The following is a 27,509-nucleotide window of genomic DNA, read 5'->3' as shown; positions in this document are numbered from 1 at the left end:
CTAGTGTATTAGAGCAACTAGAAGGAAATACCTGAAATTGTAGAATGTAACCATACCATACTTTGCAGTTTATTTTATAGCTGCTTGTTAAAATGTAGTTTGAAATCTATCGCTCTTCTGCATATATATTTCACAGGAAAAGTTTTTTTAAAAAAAACGGTTACATGCAACCTTTTGATTTGGTGGAATCAAGTGTGATTCCATTTACTGTATATGAAATGTCTAGAAAAGGCAAAAATGTAGAAATATAAAGCCAACTTGTGGTTGCCAGGAGCTCAAGGGAGGAGAGGTGGGAGTAACTACTGAACGAGTATGGTATTGGCTTAGAGAGAGAGGGACCACATTTGAGCACATAGAGGACATTTAACTATGTTACCAAAGGTTTTAAAAATATGTGTGCTCCTTCACCCAACCATTGCATTTATGAGAATTTATCTCAAGGGTGTTTGCCAAGATTAAATTGGAAGATAGTTGGAAGGATGCTCAATAAAGCATGTTGATATTAATAAAAAACTGGAAACAGCTTAACATCAAAGTATAAAGGTATAACTAAATGATTTTAGGATAAAGCCAGGAAATGAAAGAATGATTGTATAACCATTTAAAATGATGTTGCAGAACATGAGAAAAGTAATCATGATATATTAAGTGGAAAAAGCAATGATTTTGACTGGAATTGCCTAAATTCTATAGGTCAGTTTTGGGGAAAATTGACATCTTCACCGTAGTAGGTCTTCCAAACAATGAATGCAGTATGTGTATATATTTAGGTCTTTAAATTTCTTTCAATAGCGTTTTTGTAGCTTTCAACATACAGCTCCTGAATTATTTTCTAAAATTTATAACTATCTTTGAAGGTGGGAGGATGGGGCTTTTTTAAAGGCATTTTTAAATGTTTAGTTTTCATTTGTGCATTGCTAGTATATTGTAATGTAATTTAGTTTGGATGTTGACTTTGTATCCTATGTTTTTTAAAATTTTAGTAGATTTCTTGATATTTTCTCTGCACACAACCTGCCATATACAAAAAAGAGGTAGTTTTATTTCTTCCTTTCTGATCTGTGTGTGCTTTTTATTTCTTTTTCTCACCTTATTACACTATCTTGGACTTCCAGGAAAATGTCGAACAGGAACGATGACAGTAGGCATTGTTGCCTTGTTCCCTATCTTTAGGGGAAAGTGTTCAGTCTTTCAGTATTAAATATAATGTAACTGTGGGTTTTTGATATATGCCCTTTATCATGTTGAGGAAATTTCCTTCTCCTCCTACTTTTCTGAGTATTATTAAGAAAGGTTTCTGAATTTTGCCAAATACTTTTCCTGCATAAACAGGTGATTTTGTGGGTTTTTTCCTTCATTCTGTTAATGTCATATATTGCATTGATTGATTTTCTTATATTGAACCAGCCTTACATTCCTGGGATAAATCTTACTTCCTTGTAGTATATAATCCTGTTGCATTAGTTTGCCAATATTATGTTGAACATTTTTGCGCTATGTTCATAATGGATAGTGGTCTATAATTTTCATTTCTTCTAGTGTCTTTGTCTGGCTTTGTATCAGTATAATGCTGGCCTGATAAAATGAATTAGGATGTATCCTCTCCTCTTCAATTGTTCGGACAAGTTTAGACAGATTAGTAGTAAGTCTTTGAATGTTTGCTAGAATTCACCAGTGAAGCCCTCTGGTCCTATACTTTTCTGTCTTGGGAGGATTTTAATTAATGATCCAGTCTCTTTATTTGTTATTGGTTTGTTGAGAGTTTCTTCTTATTCTTGAGTCATTTTAGGTAATTTGTATAATGCTAGGAATTTGTCTGTTTCATGTAGATTATCTAAATTTTTGGTGTACAATTGTTCATAGGATTCTCTTAATCTTTTTTATTTCTGTAAGATCAGTAGTAATTTCTCCACTTTCATTTCTGATTTAGTTATTTGTAGTGCCTCTGATTTTCTGTCAGTCTGCCTAAAGATTTGTCAGTTTTACTGATCTTTTCATAGAACGAACTTTTGGTTTCACTGATTCTCGTTTTTTCTATCCTCTATTGCATTTATCTATGCTCTAATTCTTATTTTTCCTTCCCTCTGCTCACTTAAGATTTAGTTTGTGCCTTTTCTAGTTCTTCAAAGTATGAAGATAGGTTATTGGTATGATATATTTCTCCTTTATTACTGTAGCTATTAACAGTATAAATTTCCCTCTGAGTGCTACTTTTGATGTATCCCATCAGTTTTGGTGTGTTTTCATTTTCATCCATCTATAAGAATTTTTAACTTCCATTAAGATTTCTTCTTTAACCCTTAGGTTGTTTAAAAATGTTTATTTCCACATATTTGTGAATTTTCCAGTTTTTCATTTGTTATTTATTCTGTCTTCATCCATAGTGGTCAGAGAAGATTGTATAAATTTAATCTTTTAAAATTTATTGAGAGTTGATTTGTGACTTAACATATTGTCTATTCTGGAGAATGATCCATGTGCACTTGAGAAGAATGCTTTGTGTATTTCTGTTAAGTCTTTGTTTATTAGTTGTATTCAAGTTCAGGTTCTCTGTATTCTTATTGGTCTTCTTTTTAGACGTTCTGCCATTATTGAAAGTGATTATATTAGTCAGGGTTCTCTAGAGAAACAAAACCAACAGGAGATATCTGTAAATAAGATATTTCTGAAAGTGTCTCACATGACTGCGGGAATGCAAGAGTCCAAAATCTGTAGGGCAGTGTGAAGCTGGCAACTCTGATGAAGGGCATTGAACTCCACAGGAGAGGCTTACTGGCTGAAGAAGGAATGAAAAATCTCTCTTTTCCCTTAAAAGTCTTCAACTGTGAATGTATTAATCATTCTAATCTAGAATGATTAGATTATGTGCCCTTAGTTTATAGTTGTAATCAGCCATAGCTCCAATCAACTGACTGATGATTTAATAACCAGCCTTCTGGTTTATCAACCAGCCACAAAATAACCTTGCAGTAACTGTTAGGCCAGTGCTTGCCTGACCAGACAACTGAGCACCATCACCTGGCCAGGTTGACACCAGAACCTAACCATTACGGTTCTATATTGAATTTTCCAATTATTGCTGTAGAATTGTCTATTTTTCCTTTCAGTTTTTTCAGTGTTTACTTCATTTGTTTGTTGTTGGGTGCATATTTGTTTATAATTAATAAATCTTGAATAATTGATCCTTTTACCAATATACATTATCCTCTTTATCTCTTCTTTTTTGCAATTGAGTAGTACACTTTGTGTTTTGGCATTTTAAGTAAAATATGGTCATTGTAAGGTAAAATATAATTGTAAAATATAGTCATTTTTTGACATTTTAAGTAAAATATAGTCATTATGTAAGTTTCATAAACCAATTTAAAATTCAGGCAAACACGGAAAGAATCTACAGCTACAGATATAGTGTTTCTTGAATTCTAAATATTAAACACTAACTTAAATGCCATTTAATTAGCTATAAAACTGTATACCTTTTTAAAATGTCAAATAGAAAGTTATTAGAAATATCAACTTCGTTATAGTAATGACCTATGTTACTGAACATTTCCAAGTTTTTGGTTTCAAGAAAATATAAAGATATAAATGTTTTTACAAGTAATGTGAAAATCATATCTTATAATATCATAACATATAAGATCTATTTTATCTAATATTACTATAACTACTTGTGCTTTCTTTTGGTTACAGCTTACATAGAACATCTATTTCCATCCTTTCAATCTGTCACCTTCATTTTTGAAAGTTAATTTTGTGTGGTATAAAATTCTAGGTTAACTTTTTTTGACTTTCAGTAATTTGAAGATATTGTTCCACTGTCTCCTCATTGCAATGTTTGGGAAAATAACAGCTTCCATCCTTTTTCTTTATCCTTCTGTACATATCATGTTTTTCCTCTGGCTGCTTTAAAGTAATTTGATTATGATGTGCTTTGGTATAGTTTTCTTATGTTTCTTGTGCTTTTATTTCATTGAGCTTCTTAAATCCCTGGGTTTATAGTTTTCAACAGACAAGGAAATTATAGGGCCATCACTTCTTCAAAAATTTTTTTCTGGCTGCCCTCTTTTTCTTATATAATGGAGACTAACTATATATAAAAATGGCTACTTGAAATTGTCCTACACATCACTGAGCTCTGTTCCTTTCTCTCAGTCTTTTGTTTTGTGTGCTTACTGTTGGATAATTTATCTTGCTGTCTTCAATTTCCCCTGCAATGTTAAATTTGCTAATCTCATCCCATGTATTTGTCATCACAGACATTCCAGTTTTAGTTTCTAGAAATTTGATTTGGGTCTTTTACATATTGTCAATGTTTCTTCTTAACACATTCAATATTTATATATTCTTCTAGCTTCTTGAACACAAGGAATATAGTTAAAATAACTTCTTTAGTGTCCATGTCTATTGATCCTATTATCTGTCATTCTTTATTTTTTTCTCCTCAGTTTTGGTCATATTTCCTACTTTTTTTTTGCATGCTTGGTAATTTTTAATTGGATAATATATATTGTGGATTTTAGCTTTTTTGGTTGTTGGATATTTTGTATTTCTATAAATATTCTTGAACTTTGTTTTGGATGCAGATAACTTACTTGGAAACAGATTGATCCTTTCAGATCTTTCTTTTAATTTTTGTTATGTAGTGCCAGAGCAGTCTTTAGTCTAGGGTTGATTTGCTCCTCTCTTTTGGTACTATCCTACTGAGTACTGTACCTGATGCTACTCTGGCTGGTAGAAAGGAGATCTATTCCCAGCCTTGTGTTAAGTCCAGGCATTGTTCTCCTCTAATCTTTTTTGTGATTCTTTCCTTAGACTCGGTAGATTTTCTCATAATCATGCACCAATCAGTAGTTAAAGACTTGAGGGAGACTCTCAGCAAATCTCTGGTGTACTCTCTCTCTGGTATTCTGCCCTTAAAGGTATGCTGCCTTGGCCTCCCTAAGCTCCCAGCTCTATCTTCTACTTCAGGGAGACTAGTGGGCTCTGCTTGGCTTACCCATTCCTGAGTTGTAATTTGGAATCTTTCTCAGCATGCACAGGCAATATATGGCTTATCTGGCTAGTTTCTCCTCTCTCGGGTATCAATGTCCTTCATTGTCTGACATTCAATATCTTGAAAACCTTTGTTTAATGTATTTTGTCCAGTTCTTCAGTTGTTTAAGGGAGGTAGGCAATACCTAGCCCCTGTTACTCCATCTTGACCAGAAGTAGAAGTCCTGGAAGATCTGTTTCTCCTGCATTCTGGCAGCATCAGATTTTGAGAGAAGTAAGGTGAGTTTCTTCTGCTGTTCTGATAAATATTTCTGATAGAGGCTTAGAAATTCTTGGCATTCTCTGTACTGTAGCATATATAGTATCTGTCTAGTGGTAACTTTTTGTGAAAAGTAAGTCTCAGCTAAATCAATTCACCTGTTGCTGCGTTGGGAATAAGAAGGATGTCCTCTTTTGGAGTTTTAAGTCTAGGAGAAGGCCAAAGTCAAGGCATCAGCAAGATATTTTCTCCATAAAGACTGTGGTAATCTGAGCTGCCTACCAGAGGTCCTTGTACTCCAGGCTTTCCAGTCACATGGCAATGAATATGGTAATGTCCTCTGCCTAACCCTCTGGATTCCGCTGACTTCTTGCTTCATGTGCTTTCTCTTTTCCCCACTTTATCTCTTGTAACAGTTTTTGACTTAAAGTCTATTTTGTCTGATGTTAGTACAGCCTCCCTGCCCCATCTCTCCTTTGATTACTGTTTGCATGAAATATTTCCTTATGTTCACTTTTCAGCCTGTTTGTGGTTTTAGATCTAAGGTAAGACTGTTGTAAACAGCATATATTTGGATCATGCTTTTTTCTCTATTCTCTCAATCTCTGTCTTTTGATTGGATAATTTAATGCATTAACAGTTCGAGTAATTCTGATATGGTAGGAATTACTTCAGCTCTTTTGTCTTTTTTTTTTTTTGTATCCATACCTTTTTTTGTCCCTCATTTCCTCTATTACTCTCTTATTTTGTGTTAAGTTGATCTTTGTACTGAACCATTTTGATCCCCATTCTCATTTTCTTTTCTGTATATTTTAGAAATATTTTCTTTGTAGTTACCAGGGGGGCTTACATTTAACATCTTAAATCTGTAACAATCTAATTTGAATTGATACTAATTTTTCTTTAATAGCCTATATAGTCTCTGTTTTTATACACCTTTATGTAACCCACCTTTACTTTACCCCATAACATAGATTTATATACTTTTCTGTATTTGTATTTTAGAGCATGTAAGATAATGAAAAGTGGAATCACTAAATAAGAATACAGTAATACTTGTTTTCATATTTATCCATGTTGTTATCATGGATCTTTATTACTCCATATGGCTTCAACTTATGGGTTATATAACTTCCATCCTGAAGGATCCCTCGTAGCATTATTTTGTAGGGAAAGTCGAATGGTTATGAATTCCCTAGCTTTTATTTATCTGGGAATATCTTGATTTCTCCCCCACTATGTTTTTTTTTTCATGGGCGGGCACCAAGAATCAAACCCAGGTGTCTGGCATAGCAGGCAAGAAGTCTGCCTGCTGAGCCAGTATGGCCCACCCGCTCCCTCACTTTTGAAGGATAGCATTGCCCTATATAGAATTCTTGGTTAACAATTTTGTTTTGTTTTGCTTTGTTTTCAGCTTTTTAAATGTATCATCCCACTAACTTCTAGCCTCCATGGTTTCTGATGAAAAATCAGCACTTGCTCTCATTGGAGATTATTTCTACATCATGGACTTGCATCTTTCAAGTGCTTTTAGCGTCTTTGTGTTTTTGACATTCAGTAGTTTGACGTAGTGTTTTGATGTGACATTCTTTGAGTTTAATCTATTTGGAGTGTGTTGTGTTTGTTGGATGTGTGTATTCATGCTATTAATCAAATTCAGGAAGTTTTTGACTATTATTTTTCAACTATTCTTTCTACTTCTTTCCCTTTCTCTTCTTCTGGTACAGTTCATAGTGTCCCACAGGTCTTCGTGTCTGTTCACTTTTCTTCATAATTTTTTTCTTTCTTCTCCTCAGACTGAATAAATTTAGTTACTTATTTTCAGGTTCATTGATTCTTCCTTCTGCCTGCTCATATCTACTGTTGAACCCCTCTTGTGAATTTTCCATATCTATTAATTGTACTTTTCAGCTTTAGAATTTGTTTGGTTCCTTTTAAAATTTTTTGTCTCTATGGGACTCTTCCTTTTTCTCATGTTTAATTTTCCTGATTTCCTTTTGTTTGTTTGTTTATTTTTGTCCATCTTTTTCTTTAGCTCATTGGCCTTATTTAGGAGAGTTGCCTTAATGTCTTTAATTAGTAATTCCATGTCTGAGCTGTCTCAGGGTTGTATTTGCCTGTATCCTTTCCTGACCTCTGTTTGCTCAAAGCCCCAGGAATTCCCCTGTTTACAGTTTACAGGATTTCAAATGGCCCCTCAAATCTCTTTGAAGTAGATTTTCACCCCTTATCGGTATTCTTTTGTGTGAATCAGTGCCAGAAGTCCTCTACCCCATAACATTTAGATTTAATTGTTTTACACACTGCCACAGCTGTCTACAAGCCATTTCTCTGCCTTCAGAACAAACTCTGAGAAGGCAAGACTGAGACAAATTCCATGGCTCAGTCCCTCAGTCTTCCATGAGGTGGATTGGCACCCCTATTCGCATATAGGGGGCATCTGCTTCCTCTGGAACAAGTCCAGGGATTCACAATGGGAATGCCAGCTAGCTCCACACTACACTGGGGAGGGGGTGGAGGAAGGGTTAGCCAGCAGCCAAGAGCTTCTCCTATGGCTACTGAAGCTGCATTTTCTTCTTTTGGCACTCACCCAGTTACTGCAGCCCTTTAACTGTTTTTCTTGGTTTTGAGGCAGGATACTGTCTTTAAGACTCCTCTGCTGAGATTGCCTGAGGGGGGTTGGGGAAATGGCCACCTTTAGAGCTGTCCCCTGCTATCTGAAGTAGCTGATAACAACCACACACCCTGGGAGTTTGAAGAACTAGGTCTTCATAGTCCACCCTGGCACCAGCAAGCTGCCCCAGTATCCCAGACTGTACTGCTGCCTGCCATGAGCATAGGGAACAGGGCATTGTAGCTGCTCAGGGAAGGTGAAAATTCACCAGTATTTACTACAATTTACCAGCATTCCCTGTTATTTTTCTTTGCCTACTTTCAGTTTCTTTATGCTCACCCACTATCTTCTTAATATCCCTTATCTCTTTAGCTGTATTTTCCTTCATCTCCTTGAATTGGTTTTGGAGATTTCTTTGAATATCTTTGATTAGTTGTTCCAAATTCTGTATTTCCTCCAAATTTTAAATTTTCTCCTTCTATTGGGCCCTATCTTCCTGTTTCTTAGTATGGCTTGTAATTTTTAGTTGATATCTGGGCATCTGATTGTCTTAAGGTGATTGTTCTGAAGGTTGGTTTCTCTCTCATCTAGGATTTTGTTGTTGATTGGGTTTGTGTAAGGTTCATCAGCATTTCACAGCCAAAACAGGACCAGGGATCCATGCTGTGGGCATAGACCAGTACCAAAGGGCCTTGGACAGAGGATGGGAAAAGATACTCAATGACATTTATTTCAGCTCCCCAAGGGTGCGCTTTCCTGGTTTGTTCAGCAGATGACATTCTTTGGCAGTCTATGCCTGGCAATCCTAAGAAGGCTGGTTATTTTTAGCCCTCTGTCAGCTCTCGCTTTGAGGTAGGTCAAAACAACAGCATGACCAGCACCAGTCTGGGACAGACTAAACCAGCAGGACCCAGCAGCCTAAATTCTCCAGCTAATAGCTGGATATGTTCTTGGGGAGGAGGGCTTCCGCTATCTCCAGTCTATAACTGCCTGCCAGGCAGGGACTAGGCCTATCTGAGGCTGCTTGCCTCAGAGGTGGTGGATGGGCACCAGGAGCTACAACCATGTGAATTACTCAAAAGTTTTTCACTGCAGTTTCTCAAGAAATTCATCCTGCTCTTTCGCAGATGCTATGCTATACACCTCTGGTCTCCAGGTCCCCAAATAATAGTTTCAGATAGTTTCTGCCTGTCCATTAGCTTTTTTTTTGGAGGACTGAGTCCAGCGTCTCACCATTCCTCCGTCTTCTTGAAAGTCTCTACTTCTACCTCTTTTATGAAGCCTTTCTCTTGATTTGGTGCTTGCCTGGTTGCTCTAGTCCTTTAACTGTTTTCTGGAACTTTGACAAAGATATTTCTGCTACATCTTACTGGTTGTTCATAGCTTCTATGGGGGAAGGGCGGGGACTCATTGTTTTTTACATAGAATATAATTTACACTGAAATGCACACATCTGAAGTTTACACTTCATTTCGTTTTGACAAATGCATATATCTGTGGAATCCACACTCATATCATGATATAGATCATTTATATAACCTAGAATGTCTCCTCAGTAAGCCCCCATCCCCACCCAGACATCCCCGGAAGTATCTACTAATCTGATTCCTTTCATCATAGATGACTTTTTCCTGTTGCAGGACTGTAATATAACTTGAATCACACGGTGCATACTCTTCCGTTCTAGCTGCTTTGACTCAGCGTGTTTTTGAGATTAATCCATGTTATGTGTATCAGTAGTTCATTCATTTTTATTGATGAGTCATATTCTGTTATATGAATATAACATTGTTTCTTTACCCAGTCACATGTTGATAAACATTTGTGTTGTTTCCAGTTTTTTCTATTTTGAATATCGCAGCTGTGAATCATTCTTGTACAAGGTTTTTGTGGACATAAGTTTATTCTTGGGTAGATAACTAGGAGGAGAATTCCTGGGTCATATAGTCATTTTATCTTTAACATTTTAGGAAACTTTCACACATTTTCCCAAACTTGTTGATCCAATTTATTAATATAAGAGAGTTCTAGTTATTCCACATCCTCTCTAGCATTCGGTATTGTCACATTTTTCATTTTCATTCATTACCCATTCTCTTTGGTGTGTACTAGTGTCTCATTGGAATCCTAATTTGTATTTCACTGATGACTAATGACATTCACTACTTTTTCATCTGCTTATTAGCCACAGAAATTTTGAGGGGAATGTTTTACATTGAAAATTAATGTCAGGTAATTCACCATGTAAGTATGTATTGAATAACAGCAGAAATCAGAAAGTTATCGCTTATTTTTGTATGTTAGTACAGCTCTGGATCTACTTTTATTGGAAAGATTACAAAGTCCTATTACGCAATGTGTATGAACATTTATAGCTTGTTTATGAATATTGAAAACATTTGTGACTTCCGGAGAAGATGGCGGCTTAGTAAGACGCACGGATCTTAGTTTCTTCTCCAGGACAGCTACTAGGGGAGTAGAAACGACACAGAACAGCTCCCAAAGCCACAACAGAGATAAAAAAGACAGCGTACCCCATCCTGGAACGGCTGGCTGGCTGAGAGAAGCCGCTCGGGTGAGATCGCCGAGGCGCGCGGGCTTCACCGGGCGGGGCAGCAAGCGGCCGGAGTCACTCCCTTCCCCCTTCCCGGGCCGGCTGGGAGAATTGGAGAGGCGGTCCCCTGAAACCGCGGTGGCTGGCGCCCACACCATGCGCAGCCCCCCGGACCAACTGAGAGAATTGGATCGGAAATCCCCAGGCCGCGGAGAACGGTGACGGGTGGGGGAGGCCCCTCCCAAACCCGTGACTCCCTGGGAACGTGCACTCTCCCGGGAGGGCCGCTGCCGCTGGTGCCCTCCCGCCACACTTGGTGCCCCGGGCCGACTAGGAAATTCGGACGGGCGCTTTCCCGGGCTGCGACGGCCAGCAACCCTCCCCGCGTTCGGACCCTGGGCCGGCTCAAGCCACTTCGACTAGCGAACCTCCCGGACGGCGAGAGTTTTCCAAAGCTTATGGTCCCACAGCACCTTTTACTGGTGGGACCCGCAGACAAACGTGTGCCACGAGCGCCACCTACTGGGCAGGATAAGAAAAACAGAACCCAGAGATTTCACAGAAAAATCTTCCAACCTTTTGGATCCAATACCCAGGGAAATCTGTCTAAATGGGCAGACGCCAACAGAAGATAACGGATCAAACTCAAATAATTGAAAATATGGCCCAGTCAAGGAACAAACCAATAGTTCAAATGAGACACAGGAGCTGAGAAAACTAATGCTGAATATACGAACAGAAATGGAAAACCTCTTCAAAAACGAAATCGATAAATTGAGGGAGGACATGAAGAAGACATGGGTTGAACATAAAGAAGATAGAAAAACTGAAAAAACAAATCACAGAACTTATGGAAGTGAAGGACAAAGTAGAAAAGATAGAAAAAACAATGGATACCTACAATGATAGATTCAAAGAGACAGAAGATAGAATTAGTGATTTGGAGGATGGAACATCTGAATTCCGAAAACAAACAGAAACTATCGGGAAAAGAATGGAAAAATTTGAACAGGGTATCAGGGAACTCAAGGACAATATGAACCACACAAATATATGTGTTGTGGGTGTCCCAGAAGGAGAAGAGAAGGGAAAAGGAGGAGAAAAACTAATGGAAGAAATTATCACTGAAAATTTCCCATCTCTTATGAAAGACCTAAAATTACAGATCCAAGAAGTGCAGCGCACCCCAAAGAGATTAGACCCAAATAGGCATTCTCCAAGACACTTACTAGTTAGAATGTCAGAGGTCAAAGAGAAAGAGAGGATCTTGAAAGCAGCAAGAGAAAAACAATCCATCACATACAAGGGAAACCCAATAAGACTATGTGTAGATTTCTCAGCAGAAACCATGGAGGCTAGAAGACAGTGGGATGATATATTTAAATTACTAAAAGAGAAAAACTGCCAACCAAGACTCCTATATTCAGCAAAATTGTCCTTCAAAAATGAGGGAGAAATTAAAACATTCTCAGACAAAAAGTCACTGAGAGAATTTGTGACCAAGAGACCAGCTCTGCAAGAAATACTAAAGGGAGCACTAGAGTCAGAACTGAAAAGACAGAAGAGAGAGGTATGGAGAAGAGTGTAGAAAGAAGGAAAGTCAGATATGATATATATAATACAAAAGGCAAAATGGTAGAGGAAAATATTATCCAAACAGTAATAACACTAAATGTTAATGGACTGAATTCCCCAATCAAAAGACATAGATTGGCAGAATGGATTTAAAAACAGGATCCTTCTATATGCTGTCTACAGGAAACACATCTTAGACCCAAAGATAAACATAGGTTGAAAGTGAAAGGTTGGGAAAAGATATTTCATGCAAATAACAACCAGAAAATAGCAGGAGTGGCTATACTAATATCCAACAAGTTAGACTTCAAATGTAAAACAGTTAAAACAGACAAAGAAGGACACTATATATTAATAAAAGGAACAATTAAACAAGAAGACATAACAATCATAAATATTTACACACCGAACCAGAATGCCCCAAAATACGTGAGGAATACACTGCAAACACTGAAAAGGGAAATAGACACAAATACCATAATAGTTGGAGACTTCAATTTCCCACTCTCATCAATGGACAGAACATCTAGACAGAGGATCAATAAAGAAATAGAGAATCTGAATATTACTATAAATGAGCTAGACTTAACAGACATTTATAGGACATTAAATCCCACAACAGCAGGATACACCTTTTTTTCAAGTGCTCATGGATCATTCTCAAAGATAGACCATATGCTGGGTCACAAAGCAAGTCTTAACAAATTTAAAAAGATTGAAATCATACACCAAACTTTCTTGGATCATAAAGGAATGAAGTTGGAAATCAATAATAGGCGGAATGCCAGAAAATTCACAAATACGTGGAGGCTCAACAACACACTCTTAAACAACGAGTGGGTCAAAGAAGAAATTGCAAGAGAAATTAGTAAATACCTCGAGGCAAATGAAAATGAAAACACAACATATCAAAACTTATGGGATGCAGCAAAGGCAGTGCTAAGAGGGAAATTTATTGCCCTAAATGCCTATATCAGAAAAGAAGAAAAGGCAAAAATGCAGGAATTAACTGTCCACTTGGAAGAACTGGAGAAAGAACAGCAAACTAATCCCAAAGCAAGCAAAAGGAAAGAAATAACAAAGATCAGAGCAGAAATAAATGAAATTGAAAACATGAAAACAATAGAGAAAATCAATAAGACCAGAAGTTGGTTCTATGAGAAAATCAATAAGATTGATGGGCCCTTATCAAGGTTGACAAAAAGAAGAGAGAGAGGATGCAAATAAATAAAATCAGAAATGGAAGAGGAGACATAACTACTGACCTCACAGAAATAAAGGAGGTAATAACAGGATACTATGAACAACTTTACGCTAATAAATACAACAATTTAGATGAAATGGACGGGTTCCTGGAAAGACATGAACAACCAACTTTGACTCAAGAAGACATAGATGACCTCAACAAACCAATCACAAGTAAAGAAATTGAATTAGTCATTCAAAAGCTTCCTAAAAAGAAAAGTCCAGGACCAGATGGCCTCACATGTGAATTCTATCAAACGTTCCAGAAAAAATTAGTACCAATTCTCCTCAAACTCTTCAAAAAAATCGAATTGGAGGGAAAACTACCTAATTCATTCTATGAAGCCAACATCACCCTCATACCAAAACCAGGCAAAGATATTACAAAAAAAGAAAACTACAGACCAATCTCTCTAATGAATATAGATGCAAAAATCCTCAATAAAATTCTAGCAAATCGTATCCAACAACACATTAAAAGAATTATACATCATGACCAAGTAGGATTCATCCCAGGTATGCAAGGATGGTTCAACATAAGAAAATCAATTAATGTAATACACCATATCAACAAATCAAAGCAGAAAAATCACATGATCATCTCAATTGATGCAGAGAAGGCATTTGACAAGATTCAACATCCTTTCCTGTTGAAAACACTTCAAAAGATAGGAATACAAGGGAACTTCCTTAAAATGATAGAGGGAATATATGAAAAACCCACAGCTAATATCATCCTCAATGGGGAAAAATTGAAAACTTTCCCCCTAAGATCAGGAACAAGACAAGAATGTCCACTATCACCACTATTATTCAACATTGTGTTGGAGGTTCTAGCCAGAGTAATTAGACAAGAAAAAGAAATACAAGGCATCAAAATTGGAAAGGAAGAAGTAAAACTATCACTGTTTGCAGACGATATGATACTATACGTCAAAAACCCGGAAAAATCCACAACAAAACTACTAGAGCTAATAAATGAGTACAGCAAAGTATCAGGTTACAAGATCAACATTCAAAAATCTGTAGCATTTCTATACACTAGTAATGAACAAGCAGAGGTGGAAATCAAGAAACGAATCCCATTTACAATTGCAACTAAAAGAAAATACTTAGGAATAAATTTAACTAAAGAGACAAAAAACCTATATAAAGAAAACTACAAAAAACTGTTAAAAGAAATCACAGAAGACCTAAATAGATGGAAGGGCATACCGTATTCATGGATTGGAAGGCTAAATATAGTTAAGATGTCAGTCCTACCTAAATTGATCTACAGATTCAATGCAATACCAATCAAAATCCCAACAACTTATTTTTCAGAAATAGAAAAACCAATAAGCAAATTTATCTGGAAGGCCAGGGTGCCCCGAATTGCTAAAAACATCTTGAGGAAAAAAAACGAAGCTGTAGGTCTCGTGCTGCCTGACTTTAAGGCATATTATGAAGCCACAGTGGTCAAAACAGCATGGTATTGGCATAAAGATAGATATATCGACCAATGGAATCGAATAGAGTGCTCAGATATAGACCCTCTCATCTATGGACATTTGATCTTTGATAAGGCAGTCAAGCCAACTCACCTGGGACAGAACAGTCTCTTCAATAAATGGTGCCTAGAGAACTGGATATCCATATGCAAAAGAATGAAAGAAGACCCATGTCTCACACCCTATACAAAAGTTAACTCAAAATGGATCAAAGATCTAAACATTAGGTCTAAGACCATAAAACAGTTAGAGGAAAATGTAGGGAGATATCTTATGAAACTTACAATTGGAGGCGGTTTTATGGACCTTAAACCTAAAGCAAGAGCACTGAAGAAGGAAAGAAATAAATGGGAGCTCCTCAAAATTAAACACTTTTGTGCATCAAAGAACTTCATCAAGAAAGTAGAAAGACAGCCTACACAATGGGAGACAATATTTGGAAATGACATATCAGATAAAGGTCTAGTATCCAGAATTTATAAAGAGATTGTTCAACTCAACAACAAAAAGACAGCCAACCCAATTACAAAATGGGAAAAAGACTTGAACAGACACTTCTCAGAAGAGGAAATACAAATGGCCAAAAGGCACATGAAGAGATGCTCAATGTCCCTGGCCATTAGAGAAATGCAAATCAAAACCACAATGAGATATCATCTCACACCCACCAGAATGGCCATTATCAACAAAACAGAAAATGACAAGTGCTGGAGAAGACGCGGAGAAAGAGACACACTTATCCACTGTTGGTGGGAATGTCAAATGGTGCAACCACTGTGGAAGGCAGTTTGGCGGTTCCTCAAAAAGCTGAATATAGAATTGCCATACGACCCAGCAATACCATTGCTGGGTATCTACTCAAAGGACTTAAGGGCAAAGACACAAACAGACATTTGCACACCAATGTTTATAGCAGCGTTATTTACAATTGCAAAGAGATGGAAACAGCCAAAATGTCCATCAACAGAAGAGTGGCTAAACAAACTGTGGTATATACATACGATGGAATATTATTCAGCTTTAAGACAGGATAAACTTATGAAACATGTAATAACATGGATGGACCTAGAGAACATTATGCTGAGTGAGTCTAGCCAAAAACTAAAGGACAAATACTGTATGGTTCCACTGATGTGAACCGACATTCGAGAATAAACTTGGAATATGTCATTGGTAACAGAGACCAGCAGGAGTTAGAAACAGGGTAAGATAATGGGTAATTGGAGCTGAAGGGATACAGACTGTGCAACAGGACTAAACACAAAAACTCAAAAATGGACAGCACAATAATACCTAATTGTAAAGTAATCATGTTAAAACACTGAATGAAGCTGCATCTGAGCTATAGGTTTTTGTTTTGTTTTGTTTTGTTTTGATTTTACTATTATTACTTTTATTTTTTTCTCTATATCAACATTCTATATCTTTTTCGGTTATGTTGCTAGTTCTTCTAAACCGATGCAAATGTACTAAGAAATGATGATCATGCATCTATGTGATGCTGTTAAGAATTACTGATTGCATATGTAGAATGGTATGATTTCTAAATGTTGGGTTAATTTCTTTTTTTCCGTTAATTAAAAAAAAAAAAAAAGAAGGGGTAATTGGAGCTGAAGGGATACAGACTGTACAACGGGACTGGATATAAAAACTCAGAAATGGACAGCACAATACTACCCGATTGTAATGCAATTATGTTGAAACACTGAATGAAGCTGCATGTGAGGTATAGGTTTTTTGTTTTTTTTTTCTTTCTATTATTGTTTTAATTCTTATTCTGTTGTCTTCTTATTTCTTTTTCTAAATCGATGCAAATGTACTAAGAAATGATGAATATGCAACTATGTGATGTTATTAAGAATTACTGATTGTACATGTAGAATGGAATGATTTCTAATTGTTTTGTTAATTCTTTTTTTAATTAATAAAAAAAAAAAGAAAAAAAAATTAACCTGGGAAAATTGTAAGGCAGGTATGTGGACTGTATTTGGCCATTAAAAAAAAAAATCTGCAGTAAAAAAAAAAAAAAAAAGAAAAAAGAAAACATTTGTAAAGAAGTGGGAGAAAATAACTTTCCTCTATTGTTGAAAGAGTGAAAAATTATAGCTATATTTGTGCAGGGGTTGAAATGTTTTTAAAAATTCAGTAAGAAGTTGTGTTTGCCCTTGCATTTGAATGCTTTTGAATGATAGAATGATAAAGGTATGCACATTTACTTGTCCACAAAAGGGTCTCACTGTGTTTGGCTAATGACCTAAAAATGCCTGAAAATGGAGCTGTCTCCAGATGTCTATAATTAGGACTGAATTATTTCATGCATAAGAGACATTAAAGTTTCCTTAATTCCTGGAACTCAGAGCTTTGTAGTTATTCTGCTTATTTCCTGTAACTCATAAGTATTCTTCTATTTCTCACAAAATATTTGAGTGAATGCAAACAAAAACATGTAACTAGGTTGCCATTATTATTAGTTGTTTTTACTCTCAGATATAGAAATGCAGGATTGAGAAATGGCCCACCTTGTAATAGCCTAGATCCTTTACAAAGGAGTGAATTGATAAAATTTGTTGAGAGAGCTCCCGGGTTATGGTAAAATGTGATAGAACACTCTGTAAATCCCAGAATATCTCAGTTTAGAATGTCTGTCAGTGATTGTCAGCTCCTAAGAATAGTTCTTTGACATTTGGAATTAAATTTTACTTCATTGTCTGTAAGATTTGGGCATATGAAAGATGTTTTGCTTGATCTTTTTTTCAATGCCATGTCTTTTTTCTGCTTACTTCTTTAGAAGAGCAAACATTTATCAAACTTTTATTTGTCTTGCATGTTACTAGTCATTTTTCTTACATTATCTCTAATCCTCATCACAATCTTGTAAACCCAGTTTCCAGATGAGAAAACCAAGGCTCAAAATAAATATTTTTTTTCTTAAAATCAGAATAGTAGGTGATGATTTGAACCCCAATTTTTCTGATTCTCAAGTGTGCAGTTTTTCCTTTATACCAATGGTTCTCTAGCCAGCCCAATTAAAATAGAATTTCTGGAGTTAGATCTCTGTATGTTAGTACTTCCTTGGGTTACTAATGTGCATCTAGGGTTAGAAACCTCTGGTATCAACCTGTGCTTACTTAGACAATCATACTTCAATAGTAGGGAAAGTATAGTAAAAGAACGTATTTTCCTTTACAGTTATCTGCAGTTAGATTTTAAATTAATGTAGTCCCTTTATCATTGCCAAAAAATATTTGAGACTTCCAGAGCAAGGTGAGCATTGAGAACATGCTGTAGTCTCCCTTGGCTATGCTCTTTGTCTAGTCCTGCTTAAAAAGCACATGTAGATCTACCGCTCCCTACTTTCATTTCTCCTAAGACATAAAAATGGGCAGTGTGAGGTTTTTAAGAGGCAAGGCCCCAATGCTGTCAACATCCAGAAGTTTGGGAATCCCCCAGAATACTAACTACTTGTGTTCACTGTCCAGCAGCACATTGCCATGCTGCTTTAAAAAATAAAAAAGGCTGCTGTGTTTCTTTCTTTTCAGATGTTGGAATATTGGTTGGTTTGTTGCTTACTGTTTTGTACTTTTTTATTGCTTATATTCTTTATCGTAAACATGTTATTTTCCAAAAATCAAGTTATTTCCTTAAATAATATTTGTAAATTAAACAATTGAGTTAAAGATTAATAAAAAGTATGATAATATAATACAAAGAATGTAAAGGGCAAAATTAATAAAGATAAAAGCAGAAATCCAAAAGCAGTGTTGATTGATTAAAGAGATTAATAAAATTGATAAATCATAACAACTGTAAAAGACATTAATAAATTTCATAAAAATGAAACAGATACAGAGATTTATAAAAGTATAAGAACTCTGTACAATTGTATATGAATAAATATGAATTCTAAATACAATGGTAATTTTCAGGAAGATATGAATTATTCAAATTGCTATAAGCAAAGGTAAAAATCCCAATAACTAATAATTAAGAGGCAAATTAAAAAAAACTAAAGATCTATCCCTAGAAGACCCAGGTTTTACAGGTAACTTTTAGGGAACATTGAAAGAAATATGTGCAAACTTGGCAGTATATAAAAAAGATAGACCCTGTATGAGACCAAAGGAAGAGAGGTTTATTTTGTCTAAAACCTAAATTTTCTGCAGCATGTACTTTAACTCAAGCTGTCTGGATTGCTTATTTAACTAAGTCAAACACATGGAGCCCAGATTGGGAACAATGGCTTGTAAATCTGTATAGCTTAATATAATACCCAGATACATCCCAGAGTTTGCTGGACAGATGATTAAAAAATATTAGCAAAGTCCCTTCCTTGAGGGACTGGAGAAAAAATATGGAACTATTAAACTTGCCCACTGGGGAAAACCCCTGATACTCTCAAACATTAGGGGCTCCCAAGTTAAAAGGCCAAGCCCTTGATCTTGAGGCTTGCTCTTAATGAAACTTATTTCTGTAGCAGGGAAGCTAAGCCTACATCTACTTGCCTAAGAGCTACTTCCAGAAAACCTTTTTTGTTGCTTAATTGTGGCCTCTTGCTCTCTCCAAGCCCAACTCTGCAAGGAAAATCATTACCTTCCCCCTACATGGGACATGACATTCAGGATCGTGAGTCTCCCTGGCAATGTGGGACATGACTTCCAGGGGTGAGTCCGGATTCGGCACACTAGGATCAAAAATGCCTTCCTGACCAAAAGGAGGAAAAGAAATGTAACAAAATAAGGTATCAGTGGCTAAGAGAGTTCAAATAGAGTCAAGGGGCTATTCTGAAGGCTGCTCTTATGCAAGCTTCAGCTAGATATTGCTAATTGCCAAGGTTTGTCAAACCCCAACAACACCATTCCTGTTAGTCCTAAAGAACACCTAGGACTCTATCTGAGATTCTTCAAAGGTTCCATTCACTATGATTACTTTCCAGAAACTTATAACTTCCAAATGGGTTCCTAGGCCAGATGAATCCTGAAACCCAGAGGGGCCAGCCTCTCCAAGAACATCACCTAGTTCTATCCCCCTATCTCATATTATCAACACCCCTTTCTAACATGAAAAAGTTAGAATGGGCATAGCTCAAATACCCCTTAAGATTGGGAGAAGGATCAAAGGAGAAGGAAGAGTTATAACAGAGAAGATAGGATTTAACAAATGAGTATGACAGCTGAATAATTATATTATTTCTTTCAGTCTCCATTGTTTTGGAGCAGCTAGAAGGAAATACATGAAATTGTGGACCTGTAACCCATACCAAACTTTGAAATCTGTTCTGTAAATACTTGTTACAATGTATTTTGAAATTTATTGCTTTTTTGTATGTATATTTCACAATTTTAAAAAAATGTTTAAAAAAAAAAAAGAGCCCTACCAAACTGGTTTTATGATGTTAATATAAATAACAGCAAAATCAGAGAAGGGCATAGAGAAAAAGAAAACTACAAGCCTGTCTCATTTATGGAGATTGTATTTAAAAACCACCAATAGTATATTTACGAGTTGAATTCAGCAGTATATTATTTATATAGAGTTTATCCCAGGAATACAAAGATAATTCAGCATTATAAAATCTTTTTGTGTTTCACCCCAATCAAGATGATGGAGTGACAGACTTCAGGGTTCTATCCCTCCAACAGAAGTTTTCAACAATCAGTAAGAACTGGCATAAGCATCTTTCTCAAAGCTCCAGAAAACAGTTAAAGGATTATGGAAGCAGGGTACATGCCAATTTAAGAAAAAAGACCACTTAGCAGGCTCTCTTGGTGACCTGGCTGGTCCCTCCCCCATCTTATACTGATTTGGCATGGATTTAGCCACACTGAATGCACAACACAACAGTGTGCACCCCCGATCACCATTCCAGATGTGGAAGAGTAGCCCTTGTGTACATACTAGAAGCATGTATGTTTTGACCAATCTGTCTGGGGGTCTGAGGGATTTGTTGCATCAGAATTTTTCCTACATATAAAAAATGCTCACAGAGCAATCCTACAGAATGCTGTGGGAGAGCACTTAAATGGCTGCTGGGGCAAGGAATTGCTGGCTCTAGGAGAAACAGTGCATTGCCTGGACCATGAGGAATATGTTTCCTAGGGGAAAGAGGATATTAATATTTTTGTAAACACACATGCCCAAGACAAGACAAATATGGAGAAAGGACCAGGGAGGCCCCTTTGCTTTGGCCTGGAGATATCCTCTAAACTTGTATGAATAAGCTCTTCAGTAGAGCACTGATACAGGTTGATCTCCAAACTCTGGGAATGATATTTGCTTTCTTTCCTCCTTTTTTTTTGGCACTCAAGAAAAGTTCTGTCATAACTGGATACAAGCATAAGTAACAGATGCTTCTGAGGTTGTATTTAAGTGATGACACATTAAAATAACAAAATATCCAGGTTTCAACAAAAGATTACAAAACATACAAAGAAACAGGAAGTGATGGTCCATACAAAGAAGAAGATTAAAGCATTAGAAACCATCAACAAGGAGGCCCAGAGAGAAACATTTTTAAAATGGTCCTAAATATACTCAAAGTACTAAGGGAAAACACGGACAAAGAACTAGAGGTAATCAGGAAAACAGCAAATGAAAGCATGGGGTATATGTATAGAAAGATAGAATTTATGAAACAGAACCAAATAGAGTAGAAGAGTACAGTAACAGAAATTAAAAATTCTGTAGAGGGGTTCAACAGCACATTAGAGCTGGAAGAAGAATAAAAAAGGTTGCAAATAACACAATTGAAATCATCGAGTCCAAGGAGCAGAAAGAATGAAGGAAAGTGAACAGAGTTTGAGAAATCTGTCAGACACCGTCAAGTGTACAATATTGCAAACAATGCAATATACATCGTGGGAATTCCAGAAAGAGAGAAAGGCACAGAGAGAATTTTCAGAGACCTAATGGCTGAAAATTTCCCAAATTTAACAAAAGATATGAATATACACATCCAAGACACTCAACAAACTCCAAACAGGATAAATCCAAGTAAACACACATGGTGCCATGTTATAATCAAACTGTTGAATGTGAGACATAAAGAGAGAATTTTGAAAACTTCAAGAGAGAAGCAATGTGTCACATACAAGGGACCCTCAAAAAGATTTAAGAGTTGATTTCTCAATAGAAACTATAGAGACACGAAGGCAATGGGATGACATATTTAAAGTATGGAAAGCAAAAACTGTAACCAAAAATTCTACATCTGGTAAACCTATCTTTCAGAAAAGAAGGATAGTGTATTAGTCAGGGTTCTCTAGAGAAACAGAACCAACAGGAGATATCTGTGTTGTAAAGGGTCTCATACCACCATAGGTATACAAAGGTCCAAAATCCATAGGGCAGGTTGTGAAGTTGGCAACGCCAATGAAAGGTCTTCACCAACTCCACAGGAAAGGCTCACTGGCTAAAGAGGCAGTGAAAATTCTCTCTTCTCCCTTAAAAGTCTTCAACTGATTGGTTCAGACCCATCTGATTGGATTATCCTATTTGCTGGGGGTGTGCCCTTAGTCAATCCTAGATGTAATCAGCCACAGCTGCAATCTGCTGACAGATGATTTAATAAAACAGCCTTCTGATTTATCAACCAGCCACAAAAGATCCTTAAAGTAATGGTCAGGCCAGTGCTTGCCTGAACAGACAACTGGCCATCATCACCTGGCCAAGTTGATACTACTACCTAATCATCACAGATGGATTAAGACATTCCCAGAGAAAAGTTGAGGAATTTCATCTCCACTTGACCCGCCCTACAAGAAGTGCTAAAGGAAGTTCTGCAGATTGAAAGGAAAGGATGGTAAACAATTGACTGAAGTCATGTGAGAAAATAAAAGATCTCTGGTAAAGATAATAACAGGTATATAAAATTACCAGTGCTGTTGTAATTTTTTTAATTTGTAATTCCACTTTTCAGTTGTTACAGGATCTAAAAGGCAATTGCAAAAATGTAATGATAAATCAGTGGCTTAGGACTCTTAATGTATGAACACGTTATTTGTGAATAAGAACTACATAATGGTGAGGCGACTAATGTTAGAAAGAAAGCTGTACCTGAAAGAGAATAAATGCTTACCCAATCGTGGAGAAGAAAATAATTTATTCACAATATTGCAAGAACAGGCACACAACCAAAATGTGGTGGCTGGTACCCTGAGCAACCAAAAGCAACAGTATCTATTCCCTAAGCCTAGCATACAGGTCCCTCCCCTATTTCTCCACTGATTTCATACTCCAGAAGTTACAGCCTATCCAAGCAGCCTAACTATTTCAGATTTCCCCCAAGACTCCTGGCTTTTGATTGCTTTACATTCCAGCGACCCTGGTCATATTTATTTAAATTTGTTTTTACCCATATAAGGATTCAGTATCAATTCTACGCTTGCTTCAGAGAACCTCTCCTTTCCCTGCCTTCAACTCCAGTCTGAGCTGTCTTGCAGCCCTTTGTTTAGTAATTTCCATTTCTCTCATCCTGCATCATTTTGTTGAAAGCTAAACTTAATTTTATTCTTACAACCAAGGAGTATAAGTACATAGTTTATGTATGAAATTGAAGTTAAATAGGTATCAAAGCAAACAAGATTGTTACAGATTTAGGATGTAAATTTAAGCCCTGTGGTAGCCAGAAAGAAAAATATAAGCGGATATGTACTGAGTGATGGGGCTGAAAAGATAAGTTAAGATCATGGAGGATTTTGAATACCCTACCAAGGATAAATGCCACAGTCTTCAGGGAGAAGACATTCCTTTGGTGATGCCTCAGTTTTCTAGCAATGAACCAACAAATCCCCATTGTTTATGCCAATTCATGTTGTAGTATTTGTTTTAGCAGCTAGGAAACTAGAACGGTCAGTGAATATGGAATTGACAAGGATAAGGCAGAGACAAGAAGCATGGAAATGGAATTGACTCAGTAGAAAACCTGGCAGGAGACACATTAAAGGGACTCATCTTGACTTGACTTGAAATTGAGATATATTGGGGGAAGACCTAGCAAGACTTAACCAATGGATTGGGCTGGTGGGAAGAGGGTGGAGAGTGGGGGAGAAAAAGAATCCAGAATGACTCCTAGTTAATGTTTCTGGAAGTCAGTGTATGATGGTAACATTTACTGAGATGGGAAGACTTTGCCATTGTGAAGACTGGATACCAATAGTTTTTTGTCCTTGTTAAGCATGAGATGCCTGTTAAACATCCAAGTAGAGATGTCAAGAAGGCAGTTATATAAAGGAAACTATTTCAAAAGAGAGATATGTTCTAAACATAAAATTTGAAAATAATAAGCATATAAAATTAGATAATATCTGAAGCCATAAAACTGGATAAAATGACTTTGGAAGAGAGGATGGATAGAGCGGGGAAAAGAGCCAAAGGATGCTCTTGGTCACTCCAACACTGAGAGATCTAGTAGAGAAGAAGCCAACAAAAAAGGATGAGAAGATGCTGACCAGTGAGGTAGGAAGAAAACCAAGCAGGTATCCCAGAATCTACAAAAGAAATATTTCAGGAAGGAAGGAATGTCAACTGTATAGAAGAATGCTAATAAGAGATTTGATAAGGTAATAGCCAAAAATTCTCCCATGTAGTTGTTGGTGACCTTAATTAGCACAATTTCAGTAAACTGACCAGAACAAAAACCTGAATAAAGTGTAACAAAAGCTATTCATTTGAGTTTTGCTTTGGACAGTAATAGAGAAATGGTATGGTATAACTAGAGGGAGACATGAGTACAAAAGAAGGTCCTTTTGTTTTTTTACATGAATGAGATTAAAGCACATTCATGTGCCAGTGGGAATTCTCTAGAATAGAGAAATTGATGCAGAAGAAAAAATAATTTGCAGGAACAGTCTTGGAGAAGTCATGAATGAATGAGCTCCTGGCCACCAGTAGAAGCGTTGGCCCTAAAGAGGAATGTAGATATTTCTTCCAGTATAAAGATAGGGAAAGCAAAGTATATGAGATCAGATACAGTTAGGGTCATAAAATTTGTGGGAAGATAAGATAAAATTCATCTGTTGGGATCTATTTTCTCACTGAAGTATGAAACAAGGTCATCAGCAGTGTGTGAACTTGGAAAAGGAATGTTCAGGGGATATCCATAGAAAATTGTGAAATAGTTATCTCGGAGTGGCAAAGTGAATACAAAGACCTAATTTAGCTTCTGTGTCCTACAGAGTTAAATCTCCATTTGAGATTTGTAGTAATAAACTTCAACTGAATGCAGTCTGCGGGGTTGTGTGGTTATTCTCTCATGCTATTCATCTGCTCAGAACCAGGCTTAGAGTGAGCTATTGGTTGGGTTGGCATTTTACTAGTAGAAGGATGATTATGGCAGGCACTAAAAGTTGAGAACCCCCACAATATAATATAATAGATAGAAACAGGCTCTTGAGTTAGATAGACCTAAGTTCTGAACCCAGCTCTGACATGATCTAGGTTTGTACCCAGTCCTAGATCTATGACCAAGTTACTTAATCTCTCTGAACTTCAATTTCCTTATCCATAAAACAGGAATGGTAATACGATAATACTTTATAAGGTAGTTGAGGGGATTAAAGGAGATAATAGATGAAAAATGCTTGGCACACAGTAGGTAGGAGCTGTTGTTCTGATAGCATGGGGTTATCCTCAGTTTTCATCTTGGCTTATGAAGAGTGAGGTGTTTCTCACAATGGCTCTTTTCTGCATCTAAAAGAACATTTATGCAGAACTTCCTGAAGCTATCTTTTAGAGAGATTTATTTTGAGCTTTGAATTTCCCTCCACCTTTGCATAAAAACTGCTCAGAAAGTAATGGCAGAGAAAGTAGATGGCATCTTGATTTTCCCAGCATCCTCTGGAGTAACTCAATTATTGCTGAATCCAGTTTCAAAGTCATTCATTGCCTTATTTAAGAACAAATGTATTGGTATATCATGAACATGAGGCCTAAGCTTATTTTAAAAACTACTGAGCAGTAGGTTTTTGTCAATGAAAAACGTATGAATGCTTAATTCTTTGTAGTGTCAACTCGATGATCATAGGCTTATATGCCAATCTCTGAAGATTTGTAAAAAATAATGTTAAGATTTATAAATAATAATGTTTCAGATTTCTTTTGAAATATCTCAGATCATTTTCTTTTTCTTGAAATGTCTTCAGAATTTATAACTGACAATTATAAGGTCAAAAAATTACTATAAAAAGGAGAAGATAAATATTGTTCTGTTCCTAGTAGTCATATTTCTATCTGTATAAAATTACCCTCATATTTTTTTATTTTCAATTGCTATGAACTTGATAAAATTAAAAAGGAAAAATTGATTTCCTTTTTTCTTTTTTCCTTTTATTTTAGGATTAATTAAATACTTATGTCATAATTCTAAGCATGAATATTTAATTTGCATAAATTTTTCCTAACATTTAACGAGGTTATGTATGACTGGCTACATCTCTCATGAAATATACATTCACAGTGGCCATTGAAGGGGCTCTCCCCTTATTTGCATTGTTGGTTTCAATGTAGATAGAAAACAGTGAGTGTATTAAATGTGATTTCCAACTTAAAACATTGTAAGTGCTGGAGATTCTCTGATATCATTGTTGATGTAGCCTTTCTACTTCCCTTATTTCTAGGATTGTCTTTAACACATCAGAGTGGTCTTCAGTTATACCTAGTATTTTTTTTATAAACCTCTGCTCACATTGCCACATCGTATATTTCTGGACCAATATACCACACAGGAAAACTTGATACTAGAGCTGTTTTTAGACAAGGAAATGCAGAAACTATGCAGATAAGGATATGAATCAAGGAGAACAATTTTAACTACCATTTGTCTTCAGATATTTTTGACACCAAGCAGTTAGAACCTTGGCATTATAGTTCACCTGAATGATTTATTCTAGTAGAACATTGGTCAATGAAATATATTATTAAGTGTCTACTAAGTAGAGGCTCTGTGTGAACATGCAAAATAAATAATGAATAATGTAGTTGGGAGAATATCCAGAGACTCATACAGTGCAATTGCAAAATCATATAAACATTAACACCCCAAACTCTTAACAGGGGCAATGTAGTAATGTTTGAGAGCATAAAATCTGGAGGCCAGATTGCCTGGACTCAAATTCCAACTCCTCTAATAACTGTATTACCCTGGGCAAGTTACTTCAAAGTGCTTCAGTTTTCTCATCTCTAAAGTAGATATGATAATTGATTTGAGTGTGGAGAGTTTTGAACCCAAGCTAGAAAATTGGGGTTTGATATGCTAAGAAAAGGTAGTCATTGTAAAGTTTTGAACAGGAAAGTTACACAGTGAAACTAATTGAAGAACATTGTTTTAGAGACTGCATGTGGATGGAGTGAGAGAGCCCAGAGGCACAGACACCAGCGGGATGACTGCCACAACAATCTAGATGTGAAAGCGGTAGCTGTGGAAGTGGAAAGTGATCGGCAAGACCAAAAATCACTGTGGAGAAAAAAAAAAAAATCACCCAGATTTCATGATGAATTTGATGTGAGTTTTTAAACACCACCGTTTCTCAAACGGCATTAATTCAGCACGATCTTAGAAAATGTTGCTGTAGCAGCTCAGTGGAAATCTGTGTGTGCTGTCAGATTTATAACCTCTGGAGACTCCAGCTGGTAATATGTGCATTCACTTACAGCTTCCTATGCCCCTTTTATACTTTCAACCACAACAGGAAATACTGGCTTATCCCTGTAGGAAGTATCTCTACAGGAGATGCTTGCAGAACCAAACGCCTTTGTTTAGAACTAATTGACCTTTCTAAAACA

The 27,509-nt window shown here is 36.4% G+C and overlaps 1 protein-coding gene across 19 annotated transcripts in view; it reads left to right on the top strand.

Moving 5' to 3' along the window:
* PEAK1 (pseudopodium enriched atypical kinase 1) overlaps positions 1–27,509 on the top strand; it is a 363,497-nt gene that overhangs the window by 211,305 nt on the left and 124,683 nt on the right. For 2 of the 19 annotated variants that reach the window (XM_077123678.1, XM_077123679.1), the window contains one exon: positions 27,056–27,228. The exons of 16 other annotated variants lie outside the window; for them this stretch is intronic. The gene's annotated coding sequence lies outside the window, so the exon portion shown is untranslated. Of the gene's footprint in view, positions 1–4,497; positions 5,275–27,055; positions 27,229–27,509 lie in introns of those variants that run through there. One more of the 19 variants, XM_077123680.1, reaches the window with a different exon arrangement.

Source organism: Tamandua tetradactyla, chromosome 12, assembly GCF_023851605.1.
Source record: "Tamandua tetradactyla isolate mTamTet1 chromosome 12, mTamTet1.pri, whole genome shotgun sequence".
Lineage (NCBI taxonomy): Eukaryota > Metazoa > Chordata > Mammalia > Pilosa > Myrmecophagidae > Tamandua > Tamandua tetradactyla.
The sequence above is the reverse complement of the archived record's forward strand: the minus strand, read 5'-3'. Positions and strand labels throughout refer to the sequence as shown.